Source organism: Stenella coeruleoalba (assembly GCF_951394435.1).
Source record: "Stenella coeruleoalba genome assembly, chromosome: 15".
Taxonomy (NCBI): Eukaryota; Metazoa; Chordata; class Mammalia; order Artiodactyla; family Delphinidae; genus Stenella; species Stenella coeruleoalba.
Genome location: NC_137161.1, coordinates 75047508 through 75061378, shown reverse-complemented (window position 1 = coordinate 75061378; position 13871 = coordinate 75047508). Strand labels below are relative to the sequence as shown.

Here is a 13871-nt window from a genome sequence, read left to right as displayed (position 1 = left end):
TATTACATATATATTGCATTTTTTCTAATTATATGATAGGAAGGAAGTCTTGCCATCCAAATTTCTGGACCATATTATTAAAAGCTTGAGGGAAAAACTATTAAATCATAGCTCAACTGGCACCAAAGCTACTCCTCATAAAAATGGTTTTCCACGTTTGAATCAAATCCGATCCCTACAACGGCATGGGAACTGTCTTCTTGTAAGACCAGCGCTTCCAATCAGTGTCAGCCCTTATTGTTTGCTAGAGAATTGTAGCCTCGGCTCAAGATGACAAATCCTGGGAATGCAACCCTACGCCTGTCTAAGTGCTTTTATCTAAACATTCTTCCACTGAAAGGTTGAGTGTTTCCATTTGAGAGGGCTTTAGCTTTATACTGATCAGAAAGCGGGGGTGGGGGGGGTGGGGGGGGTGGGCACTGATGCTCTGGCTCCCCCACTGAAGAGCATTATCTGTGGAGAGCATTTAAGAAATACTGAACAAGATCCACTTTAGAACCACAAATAAACTTCACTGTGATGCGGTCTGGGAAAACCAAGTTGTACAGAGCTCTTGAAGACTCCTACGTTAAAATGTGGATTGAATACGTACACGTATTTTCACCTCCTTCCTAAATCCCGCTGAGACTTTGGAAAGGAGATTTGAAAACAAATATGTAAACACAAATGTATGGGGAAAACAAGAGATGAAAAGACAGCAAAAAATTCTGGGGAGCTGGATGGAAGCATATATTTGGTAACTGACTTAGGAAATCCAATAAAGCTACATCCTAAGCCACTGGTGGGCAGAGCTGCAAACCATTCTGATACATCCTGCAAAATCCTGAAGAGCTGCGCGAATCGGTACCTCTGAATCTAGGGGAAAGGCAATGGCTAGAGGGAGACAACTGGATAAAAACCAAAAAGATCTAAAGCAAGGGAAGTGGAGGGGATGCAGCTCTGGGACCTACATCCTTCAGTGTGTAAGATCCAAAGCCATCTTGAGAGGCTAAGCGAGGCAAAGCCTTCTGTGTGCTTCTCTCCACATCGGCCTAACATGAAACACATCAAGAAAAATTTGTTAAAATAAATGTCAAAAAGCAACTTTTAAAAAAGGCAACTGCTTGAGGTTGTAAACAGAGTGAGAATTTGTAGATTAATGGTATGTATATAAGAATTAGTGTGTTTTTGCCCCATCGGACTAAATCCTCTCCCTTCCTCTGTGTACCTCTGATGGTAGGTGGTGGGAAGTTTCTAAAACATAGGGCTCTGGGGAATGACTCAAATTTCTTAGAGCTAAAAGAATCTCCACCTAAAGGCCCACACAGTTGCTGATAGAAAAACTGTCGGCTTCCTAGAATTTCTTTCTTGCCACCAACTGCTATAAACACCTTTGAGTTACACATTTCTGAAATTCATGAAGAATTACCTTCTAGAAATATACTGAGAGGTCTTTGTCTGGGCTTGGCGGTTTGATTTTCCAGCTATCTGAATTTAGCTCTCGGTCAGATGCAGTAACCTGCCATGGCATCAGCACCAATGGTATTATAAAACGGCCTAGAAATAATTTTTGTGACAGGTTTGAGTAGTAAGTAGAGAGACAGCTTAATGTAGCATAGCATTTTTCAATTTTAAGTAAAGAATCTCCTTGAAAGGGAGGTAAAAACAACAACAAAAAAACCTTTCACATACCTCAAGCATTGACTCAAATTATTTTCTGTTACTGAAACATATACAAACACTAAACAAGACATATATATTCTTTATGTTCATAGCTCTTCAGCTATATATATAGAGCCAAAACAGGGCTTCCCTGGTGGCGCAGTGGTTGAGAGTCTGCCTGCTAATGCAGGGGACACGGGTTCGAGCCCTGGTCTGGGAAGATCTCACATGCCGCGGAGCAACTAGGCCCGTGAGCCACAACTACTGAGCCTGCGTGTTTGGAGCCTGTGCTCCGCAACAAGAGAGGCCACAATAGTGAGAGGCCTGTGCGCTGCAATGAAGAGTGGCCCCCACTTGTCACAACTAGAGAAAGCCCTCGCACAGAAACAAAGACCCAACACAGCCAAAATAAATAAATAAATAAATAAGGAGACCCCAAGATCAAAAAAAATAAAAAGCCAAAACAGATACTCAAATTTAAACAAAATAGAGCAAAAAAAAAAAAACCAAAAAAAACCCAAAACAGTACTTTTAAATTGATTGAGTTCCCTATAGTTTGTATATAGAAGGTCACGGCAGATTATTGCTCCTGTCATAACCATGAGGAAATAACTGGATAAAGGGAAACTTCACATTTTAAAGATACCAGAGAGCTGTGGGTGCAAATAAATTTAAAGGAATACATTCCAGGGAGGAGAGAGCCCTTCTTAGGTGAGCAGAGATCAGCAAGCTTCCTTCCTAAAGGAATTTGCCAAATGTGGGCATAAGCAGAGGTTCAGGCTTAGCCTAGGCAGATAACTCGGTAAAGGTCATGTGATGGAAAACTGGCAGGTGGGAAAAACCATCTTCCCCTTCTTCATGACAATCCACAAGGTCATTAAAAATTACAGTGGCTTCTCTTTTCCTCATAGAGTTTACAAGGGTTGTGATGAAGCCTAGGGCTTGGCTAGAAAGGCAGAGAAAGGGTCCCTACAACCTTCTGGTTCTTGGGAAGGATAATCTCTGGAGGGGGGACCCTGAAATAAACATAAGACAGGTATCGCCCTCAATAGAGTTGAAAGCAAAGGATAACTAAAACTAACTTAACCTGAAACACAGCCCCAATGCAGCTCAGTTCCTTGACGGAGAAAACAGCACGTTCTGTCTGGGGAAAATAGCATTGGTCTCAGTCTCTATGGCTCTATTACACACAATATCTGTCAGACAATAAAGAATTATGTGATTTGCAAGGAAACAGTCAAATATGATTCATACTCAAGAGAAATAACATTCTACTGAAACAGACCTACCGAAGACCCATGTTTTAAAATTAGCAGAGGACCTTAAAATCATCATTATAGATATGTTTTTTTTAATAAAAGAAAATCTAGACAAAAATGGACGAAAAGATAGAGAATTTCAACAAATAAATAGAATCTATATCAAGAACAAAATGCCATCCTGGAACTTAAAAATACAACATTTAGAAGGAAGAATGGGGTGTGGCAGGCGGGGAACAGGACTTCCTAATTGGTGGAGTGAAAAGAATCAGCAAATCCTCTCCCCAGAAGCAGCTCTAAAACTGGGCACAACTGTTAAGAATAACTACTGTAGGCTCCTTGCTTTCTCAAAATTTCTTCTTTTGATTCTTAAGCCTAGATTTCCTGCCAAAACTAGTTCAAGTTGGATTTCTATATTTTGCAACCAAAGAGGTTCTGACTGATGTAGTAATTTTCACCATAAGGAAGAAATATGGAAAGGAATGGTTTAGATCTCATCATCATCACAACTGGAAAAATAATTTAAGTGCTCAAATACTAGTGGCATGTTAGTGATATCATCTTTGAGTATGGTGAACAATTTATATATATATATATACACGTGTGTGTGTGTATGTGTGTGTGTGTGTGTGTGTAGTGGTCCCTGCCAATAAACAATTATAATTCAAAAAAACCCAAAAACTATAGGACTCTGGAAATTGGCCAAAGGCATACAAAAAACTGAGCAGCATTTTATTTGAGAAAAACGCCTGGACTTCGGATGAGAACGGTGGGAATCTATGGTATTTTAGCCTGGAGCTGCTTCTATTCGCCATGCTTCCCTCCCCAGCTCTGCTGAGGCAAGTCAAGAAATCCTTCAGCTTTACTGTTGAAAGAGACTGACTTGATTTGGTGCTAAATGCAGAAAAATCCATATTCAGGGCGTTGTTGAAAACTATAGTGATCTTGGTAGCAAAACCATCAGAAAAAGCCAATGTCTTAACTAGCCTATTATTGCAGTGAGCAACAGATCAGGCACATTTGCCAGAAATTTAAGAGATCCAGGGAATGAGATAGACATAAAGGGCTTTGATGAACTTCCTGGTAATTTGTATCAAAATCTGTATGCATGCTTAAGGTTGCTCAGAAATTCAGGAGAGACTGGAGAGGACACTAATGATCTCCCCTACATGTATAGAAGGCCCAGTAGAAAGTATAAACTAGGGCCAGGACCTATAATTTGCAGAGTCTGTGGCAAAGTGAAAATGCAGGAGTCCTTGTTAAAAAAAATTATAATGGATTTCAAGACGGCAATAACACAGCATTAAACAAAAGATGAGACCCTTCTAAGCAAGGGACCCCATGTGACTACACAGGTCACACACTACGAAACTGGCCTTGGCTGGAGTTGACTTTTAAACAGTCTGAACCCTGAATGTGTTTCCCAAACTATACACAGATTGGTAAAGAGTAGAAGATTTAGTGGCTAAAGGTATTTAAGGCCAACTTTTGACCAACCATTGGCTGATCACTAAGCTATGCTGACTCAGGGTCAAACCTTAAGAAGGCAGGCTTAAACACAAATACAAATAAACAAATAAAAAACATTAAAAACTGAGCAAACACACTAGTAGCTACACACTGTGGGGGAGACAGTCTAAAGAATTAAGATAGGCAGGTCACTGAACAAACAAACAAAACCAGCAACAATAATGATCCCAGAAGGAGAGAACCAGCATTCAGACTTGCTGCAATATATTACCTCAAATATTTAGTTTTCAACAACAACATAAAAACTGTGAGACATGCAAAGAAACAAGAAAGTGGGACCAATACCCAGTAAACAAAGGAGTCAATAGAAACTGTCTCTGCTATGTTCAGTTGCCAGTATTAACAGCAGAGACTTGAAAGAATTTATAAATACGTTCAAAGAATGAAAGGAAACCACGTTTAGTAATTAAAGTGTAATGACAATTTCTCAAAGAAAATATCAACAAAAAGACATAAAATAAATAAAACATAAAATGTAAATAAATAAGAAGAAAATGAAAACTCTGGAATTGAATAGTCCTGAAATGAAAAAATTCGTTAGAGGAGTTGAAAAGCAGATATGATATAAGCCAGCAGAAGACAGACTCGGTGAACTTGAAGACAGGCAAACAAAAATGATCTAATCTGAAGAACAGAAAGAAAAAAACTATGAAGAAAAGTGAACAGTGGCTCAGAGACCTGTGGGAAACCATCGAATACACCAACATGGAGTTCCAGGAGCAGATAAAAGAGGGAAAGGGACAGAAAAAATACTCAAAGAAATAATGGATGAAACTTTCTCAAATTTCATGAAAAACATTAATCAACACATCCAAGAAGCTCAATGAACTCTATTATAAATACAAAGAGATTCCCATCTAGATACATCACAGTGAGAGAAATTAAAGATCTAAATAAAGAGACAGTCCATGTTCATGCATTGGATACTCAATGTTGTTAAGATTGCAGTTCTCCCAAGTTGTGCAATAAATTCCATGCAATCCCTATCAACGCAAGCAGGACTTTTTCTGAGGAGAAACTAATAAGCTAATACTAAAATTTACATGGAAATTTAAAAAAACTTAAAATAGCCGAAACAATTTTGAACAAGAAGAACAAAGTTTGGGGACTTCCAGTAGCTGATCTCAAAACTTTTTATAATCAAAGAAAGTGTGGTGTTAGCATAAGTATAGACACATATATTAATGGAACTGAACAGAATGTCCAGAAACAAATCCTTACATTTACGGTTAATTGATTTTTGGCAAAGGTTTCAAGGCAGTTCAATGGGGAAAAGACAGTATTTTCAATAAATGGTGCTGAAAAAATTGGATATCCATTTTTTAGAAAAGGAACTTAGACCTTTGTTTCAAACCACGTACAAAAATTAAATCAAAATGGATCACAGACCTAAATGTAAGAGCTAAAATTATAAAACTTCTTGATGAAAATCTAAGAGAAATCTTTTAAACCTTAAGTAAAGATTTCTTAGATATAATCCTCCAATCACAATTTTTAAGAAAAGAATTAATAAACTGAACTTCTTTAAAATTAAAGACTTTTGCTCATCATAAGATATCCTGAAGAAAATAAAAGATGAGCCACTGACTGACTGAGAGAAAATATTTGCGAGTCACATACCTGATAAAGGACCTGAATCCAGAATACATAAAGAACTCTCAAAACTTAAAAATAAGAAGATAATCCAATTTTAAAATAGCCAAAAGCTATGGAATAGACATTTTACCAAAGAAGATATATATACAAATGGCTATTAAGCACATGAAAAGATGCTCAATGTCTTTAGTCATTAGGGAAATGCAAATCAAAAACCACAATGTGATACCACTTCACATGCACTAGAATGGCTATACTCAAAAATATTGACATTACCAGGCTTCCCTGGTGGCGCAGTGGTTGAGAGTCCGCCTGCCGATGCAGGGGACAGAGGTTCGTGCCCCGGTCCGGGAGGATCCCAAATGCCTCAGAGCAGTTGGGCCCGTGAGCCATGGCCGCTGAGCCTGCGTGTCCGGAGCCTGTGCTCCGCAACGGGAGAGGCCACAACAGTGAGAGGCCCGTGTACCGCAAAAAAAAAAAAAAAAAAAAAAAAAAATTGACATTACCAAGTTCTGGTGAGCACGTAGAGAGACTGGAAACCTCATATATTGCTAGAGGGAATGTAAAATGGCACAGTTACTTTGGAAAACAACTTGCCCGTTTCTTAAATAGTTCAGCCTGTGCTTATGCTATGACTCAATAATCTCACTTCTGGTGATCTATGAAGAGAAGTGAAGACATGTATGTGCATGTTCATAGCAGCGTTATCTATAATATCATCAAACTGGAAACTCAGACATGCATCAACTGGTGAACAGATGAACGAAATGTAAAGTTCGCATGTACTTGAATGTTATTCAGCAGTAAAAAGGAACTATTAATACATGTTACAACGTGATTGGACCTCAAAAGTGTTATGCCAAGGAAAGAAGCCAGACACGAAAAAACTACATGCTTTGTAAACCTGTATTTACGTGAAATCATAGGAAAGTCTAGTCTCTAGACACAGGAAGTTGACCACCCTAGTGATTATCTGGGGCTGGGAGTCGGAGTAAATGCTAACTGCCAATGGACATAACGGAACTTTCTGGGGTAATAAAAGTGTTCTGAAACTGTATGGTGGTGATGGTGGAACAACTGTATAAGCTTACTAAAAATCACTGGACTGCATACCTAAAAAGGGTAAATTTTACGGTATGTAAGTTATATATCAATTCCCCTGCTAAATAAATCTGACAAGGAGCTGGGGTAAGGAACAATTACAGCCTCATTTTACTCATGATCACGGATGCAGAAATCCTACCCAGAATGTTAACAAACTCAACCCGTGAATATATACAAAAAAGGACGCAACAGCATCATGAGACTGTGTTATTCCAGGAATGTAAGGTTGGTTGAACATTCAAAATTGAACAATGAAAATACTCAGTGGGAATGATGAGACCAATGTCCCATCAGCTTTTGTTGGGTCAGTGGTGAGGGTCCTGCCACCCGGCCCAGCGCATGTGCGCTCAGCTTAATTAGTTGCCTGTCTCCCCTGGTGGTTTGGGGATCCAGCCCTCTGCCTCAAGGGAAGCTTTGCTGGGATTGGGCCCATGCATTGGGCTGCTGCCTGTGCCTGGACCACGAGGCACATTCGGTACTTTTGTCTCAGTCAGATGGAACGGGACTTTGGCTGTGGCTCCAGGCAGATGGGCTTCCCCACAGTTATCTTTCCAGGAAAGCCAGTATAATCTTCCAGCTCACGTATTTACTGGCCATTAATATGATTGGGCTGATGTAGGTAACCAAGTTGTTCATAAGATGGTAGTGAGCCTAGGAAGGAACGCACACGACAGTAGTACTAGAAAGTCCATGGAAACTCATTATACGTAATACATAAAGAGGGTTCTATGGAGGAATCCTCAGTGTGGCCACTTTTTTTGTGGTGTTAGAGAATATTTAATTCTACAGAGGAAATGAGATATATTAAGTATACATAATGAGCAATCCATTAGCTTGTGATATACAACCGGAATTCCTAAGGAATTTAAGTTTAGAGAGCAATTAAGCAGGTAACCTGAAAGACATTTCCTCTGAAAAAAAATGATGGAACACTCAAGAATGTTATTTATGGGTAGAAAGGGATGGGAGTAAGTACATATCATGCCGCCACTAGTATGACAGCTATGTTATCCCCAAATTGATTATTCATTGGTACCCCCCATTTCTGGCCCACATCTAATCTGCCCAAGAAACGCAGATAAAATTCACAGGTGTTCATCACCTTAACTGGCTCCTCAGGTAGGCATACCTGTCCCTGATCCTGTCTCATAGAGCAAATGTGCTTTAATGACCCCAGGTGACTCCATCCCTTTGCTTCCTTGTATGAACTGAACTGTGGTCATTGCAACCACATCATGTACCAGGAAGGCTGATGCAGGAGAGAGAGATGGAGACAGACAGAGAGAGAAGGGGAGAAAACATGAATGAAACCAGATTTCAGGTTGTAAACTTCTAGTCCATCTCCATCTCTTCTTCCTGGCTTCTTTCTATGTGTTTTAAGCATCTTATTCTGATCTCTGGGCCTTTCTGTTCTGTGACCTCCAGGAGATGCTGCCAGGTAGTGCACTTGAGTATCATTTCATCAAGGTCATTTCCCACATGACACCATTATTGGCTACCTCAAACCAGAAACGATTTGTGATTCTTCAAACTCACTTATTTTAGCAACTCAAGATAATGGGAAACTAAGATAGATTTACCAAACCATGAATGGATTTGCTGAATGTTTGAAACATAAAAAAAAGACAATTACTTCCTGGTTCTCAAATGCAAACGAATGAATCGCCACTACTGAAAAATCATCTTGTTTATTTGTTCACTGTTATCATGTGTTTCACTGCTCTCTCTACAGTCTAATTCTTGGTTATATTTTTAAAATGAAACAATTTCCTATGGTTGGAATTCACTTAAATTGTATAGTGTAGTTACCATTTTATATTTCAAATGTCATATTAAGCCCATATTGTAAGGGTACTAAGAAGATCAGTTTAAAATTCAAGATGCTTTGTTTTTCTTTCCCCTTCTCCTTTCCTTTCCTTCCCCTTCCCTTCTCTTCTTTTCCTTTCTCTTTCCTCCCCTTCCTAACTCTTTTTTCCTTTCCCTTTTCTGCTTTCCTAAACAATTCAGTCCTGAGGCTGTTAGATAGAACACAGCAATAGAGGTGTCCATGGTGGGAGACATGATGGTCCAGAGTGGGGTGAGGAGGGTGTCCGTACTGGGATGGCCAGAGTGGGATATCAGAGCCGTAACAGGGTCATACATAAAATTCATTTCCAGGTTGATCATACAATTAAATGTGAGAGGCAAAAAAAAAAAAAAAAAATGCTTCTAGAAAATAATACAATTGAATACTGTATAAGTCTGTAGTATGGAAATGTTTCTTAAGCAGTGCCACAAAAATCACTAACATAAAAGAGATTGAACATTAAAAGCAAAAACTTTGGGGCTTCCCTGGTGGCGCAGTGGTTGAGAGCCTGCCTGCTGATGCGGGGGACGTGGGTTCGTGCCCCGGTCCAGGAAGATCCCACATGCCGCGGAGCGGCTGGGCCCGTGAGCCATGGCCGCTGAGCCTGCGCTCCGCAACGGGAGAGGCCACAACAGTGAGAGGCCTTCGAACCGCAAGAAAAAAAACAAACAAAAAAGCTTTGTTCAAGAAAAAGCACCATTAAGAGAACAAAAAGACAATCAACAGAGCAGAAGAAATTTGCAATACATGTAACCAACAAAAGGGCTTGTGAAAGAATATCTAAATAACTTCTACAAATCAATAAGAAAAAGACAGGGAACAGAAAATAAAAATGGACGCGGGTCTTGAACAAGCACTTCAAAAAAGAGCATAAACATCCAATAATCATATGAAAAGGTGTTAAGTGTCATTAATCACCACGAAAATGCCAATCAAACCACAAAGTTTTACCACTACACACCCACCAGCCTGGCTAACATTTAAAAGTCTGACGATAACACATTTGTTGACAAAGATGTTAAGCAAGGGGAATTCTCATATACTACTTGTGTTAGTGTAAACTGTTAAAACCACTTTGGAAAATAGATTTTTTTTTAATATATTAAATTTAAAGATACACAGGGCCCATGACCAAAAAACTTCACTCCTAAAAATTCCAAACAATATGAATGCATCCTTATGTGTGCTACAAGACACGAATAAGAATGTTCTTGAAAGCATTACTCATACAATATGTTACTAATAAAGAATTTGTCATTAAACTATATATAAATTCTTACACATTAATAAGAAAATAATCAACAGGAAAATGCATACAGCGTATAAACAATCACTTTACAAAATAAGATATCCAAATGGCAAATAAGCATTTGATAGGATGTTAACCTCATTAACCATCAGAAGAGTGCAAATTAAAACCACTATTCAGTAACACTAGATGCCCACATCACTAGGGAAAAGCAAACACACAAATCTGAATGGTTTAACATTCAAACCATCTGAATGGTTAAAGCTGTCCTGTATTATTGGTGGGAGTTTAAGCTTTTGCAACACTGTCTGTTTGAACTGAAGTTAAACATAAGGCTGTGTATCTCCCATGACCCTATGACATAGTAATTCTTCCACTTTTAGGTACAGACTTAAACGAAATGGACACATGAGCCAAAAGACATTTATAGCAGCCTCATCTGTAATCATCCTAAGATGAGACAACCCAAGTCCATGGATCAGTCAGTTGTGATACATTGATTCAGTGGAACACTCGACAGCAACAGAAATGGATGAACCAGCTCTACACTCGATCACCCAACTGGACCTCATAATTGTAATGCTGAAAGATGTGGGCTCAAAGAACACATGAAGTCAAACAAATAGGAAAAAGGCCAGACGGCTTCACAGACGAAATCTATCAAACATTTAGAGAAGAGTTAACGCCTATCCTTCTCAAACTATTCCAAAAAACTGCAGAGGAAGGAACACTCCCAAGCTCATTCTACGAGGCCACCATCACCCTGACACCAAAACCAGACAAAGATATCACAAAAAAGAAAATTACAGGCCAATATCACTGGTGAACGTTGATGCAAAAATCCTCAACAAAATACTAGCAAACTGAGTCCAACAACACATTAAAAGGATCCTACACCATGATCAAGTGGGATTTATCCCAGGGATGCAAGGATTCTTCAATATATGTAAGTCAATCGATGTGATACACCACATTAACAAACTGAAGAATAAAAACCACATTATCATCTCAACAGACGCAGGAAAAAGGGAAATGACACAGGGATGTGTGGTTAGGCGGTAAAACTGTAAGAAAAAACAAGGACGTCCTTATCATCGACAAAGATGGCCGTTTTGCCCAAACTCTAGCCATGTTCCTCAGAGCGTCTTTTTGACGAGGTCTCAACCTTGGCTTATAACAAGTACAGACTCTCACCACGTCCCCTCACATTCAAAAGCTTAAATAATACTAACACAGTTTCTAGCAGCAAAGGGCCCATCCCTAGGGTGACCTAAGTCCCCTTAAAGTGCCTGCCTGAGAAACTGCAAGAGGATTTACTGTTTGTTCCAGCCAGCGCCTGAATATAGACCCCTGGCCACCTGTTCTTAGAGCAGGAGCTGAAAATCCTTCCTCTGTCCCTTGGAGATGTATACGTTATCTCCTACAGCTCAGGGCTGACTTTCTTAAACACCTGAAAGCCATTCCTTTAAAATGTAATCATCAGGAAGGGCAGCAGCCCTGTCTCCCAGGGTCCTGGGAGGAAAGAATCCTAAGGATAATTGCCAGTGAACAGAAAGCCCTAATCAGCATTGATACTAACCAATCCTTTGTAATGTTTCACTCAGCTGATTCTACTGAGCCCCTATGTTCCTCTCTTTCTACTCACTCATCCTTCCTTTAAGACACCCAGTCACCTCTGTACAAATCAAAGTTAAATTCAAGTTGGGCCCTCTTCCAATAGTATATATTACTAACTAAAAATCTGTCCTTAGCACTTTAACTAGTGTCTGGCTTTATCTCTGACATAAAAATGGGGGTGGGGGAGGAGGCTATAGACGGCAGGGATGCAATGAGGGCCCCTGGGTGCTGAAGTTCTAGCTCTTGATTAGGGTATTTGTTACACAGGGGCTGCCTGCCGTTGGTTCCTTGAGCTGCCCTTTTTGGATTTGTAACCATTTCTGTAGGTGTGTTATATTTCACCATTTTTTAAAAGGGTTAAAAAAAAGTACAACTTGCTCTGCTCCTCGTTGGAGGCTGGGACTCAACCACTTTCTAAGAATGTAAACACGAATGCCCCTCATTTGCGTTCAGGAGAAAAACTGCACGGACTTGGGTACTGCTGATATGATATATTGTAGGAAGGATATAGATTTTTATGTATTTGTAGCTTTTCGAGAAGCCATTTAGATTAGATTTTAAACTTTTGATATTGAATCCTCCCACATGCTTAATCGCTTCTTTACATTTCTTGAAGTGTGTATTACAGCGTAGGAAACTCCTAGGGACTAGAGCATCCTGGTAAATCTTGGACTGTGAAGGAAGTTGCATCTTGTTGTTATTCTTTGGTTTTTCTCGAATTAATCACCTCCTCTCACGAGCACACCCAAACCACAACTATCTGCAGAACAACCATCAATGAAAAACACCGAAATCTACCAGGAAAGATCTTCTAACTAAAGACATAAAGACACCGGTAGGAGGAGTGGAATCATGATATAATCAAGTCTCATACCCATGCCCACTCCCGTTGGGTGACCCACAAACTGGAGAATAATTATAGCTTAGAGCTTACCCCCAAGGAGCAAGTCCCACCTCGGGCTCTCCATCCTGGGGGTCCGGCACTGGGAAGACGAGCCCCCAGAGCACTTGGCTTCGTAGGCCACTGGGGTTTAATATTGGGAGCCCCATGGGACTGGGGGAAATAGACACTCACTCTTAAAGGGCTCATACAAAATCTCACTATGCGCCGGGACCAGGGACAGAAGTAGTAACTTGATAGGAGCCTGAGTCAGACCTACCTGCTGGTCTTGGAGAGGCTCCTGGAGGGGCGTGGGCACAGACAGTGGTGGCAGCCATATTCGAGAGCTCGCGCTGAGGATGATGGGGGCAGGTCTCAAGATGGGGGCAGGTCTCAAGATGGGGCCCGCCCTCTAGCTCATTAGCATCAAGACCTCCCCCGCCCAACAGCCTGCAGGTGTCAGTGCTGGGAGCCTTGGGCCAAGACACAGCCCCACCCATCAACAGATAGCTGCCTAAAGACTTCCTGAGCCCCCAGCTGCCTCTAGTTATGCATCTAGAGGCAGCCCTGCCCACCAGTGGGCCAAGACCCGGTTCCAGACACCAGTGGGCAACCACTGGCCTGCCCTCCGGGAAGCTGGGTCTAGCCTCTAGACCAGCCTCATCCACCAGTGGGCAGGCACCAGATGTAAGAAAATCATAATCCCACTGCCTGTGGACCAAAGCTGCCCACAGTAGGCTAGACGCTGCCCCGGAACCTGCTGGGCCCTGGCTCTAACCACTGGCAGACCAACACAAGCTGCAGGACACCCTGTACCCATCGGTGTCAGGAACCACCCCCGCTCCCCCTCAGCAATCTGACACCAGCTCTGGGATCCCCGGGCCCTGCAGCCAGACTCCAGGTCCCGGCTCTTCCCGCCAGTGGTCCTGCACTAACCCCGGGACCCGGCCTCATTCACCAGCGCGGGGGCAGGGGGCAGAGCCCCAGAGGCTTCCGGACCCTGAATCCACCCACCAGTGAGCCCGCACTAAGCCCCGGGGCTCCCCGGGGTTCCGCAGTCAGCCGCACCCGCACAAGGCAGGGCCTGGCAGCACACCAGGCCAGGGGCCAAGCAAGCCTGCCAGATGTATTCACGTTACCGAGGTCCTG

The 13871-nt window shown here is 41.3% G+C and overlaps 1 long non-coding RNA gene across 1 annotated transcript in view; it reads right to left on the bottom strand.

Annotated features, from left to right (window-relative positions):
- Window positions 1–13075, bottom strand: part of LOC307197711 — a 118664-nt gene extending 105589 nt beyond the window's left edge. Inside the window, exon 1 of the long non-coding RNA XR_013831489.1 lies at window positions 13003–13075. This is a non-coding gene — a long non-coding RNA (uncharacterized lncRNA). The remainder of the gene's footprint in view (window positions 1–13002) is intronic.
- Window positions 13076–13871: the final 796 nt, after the last annotated feature.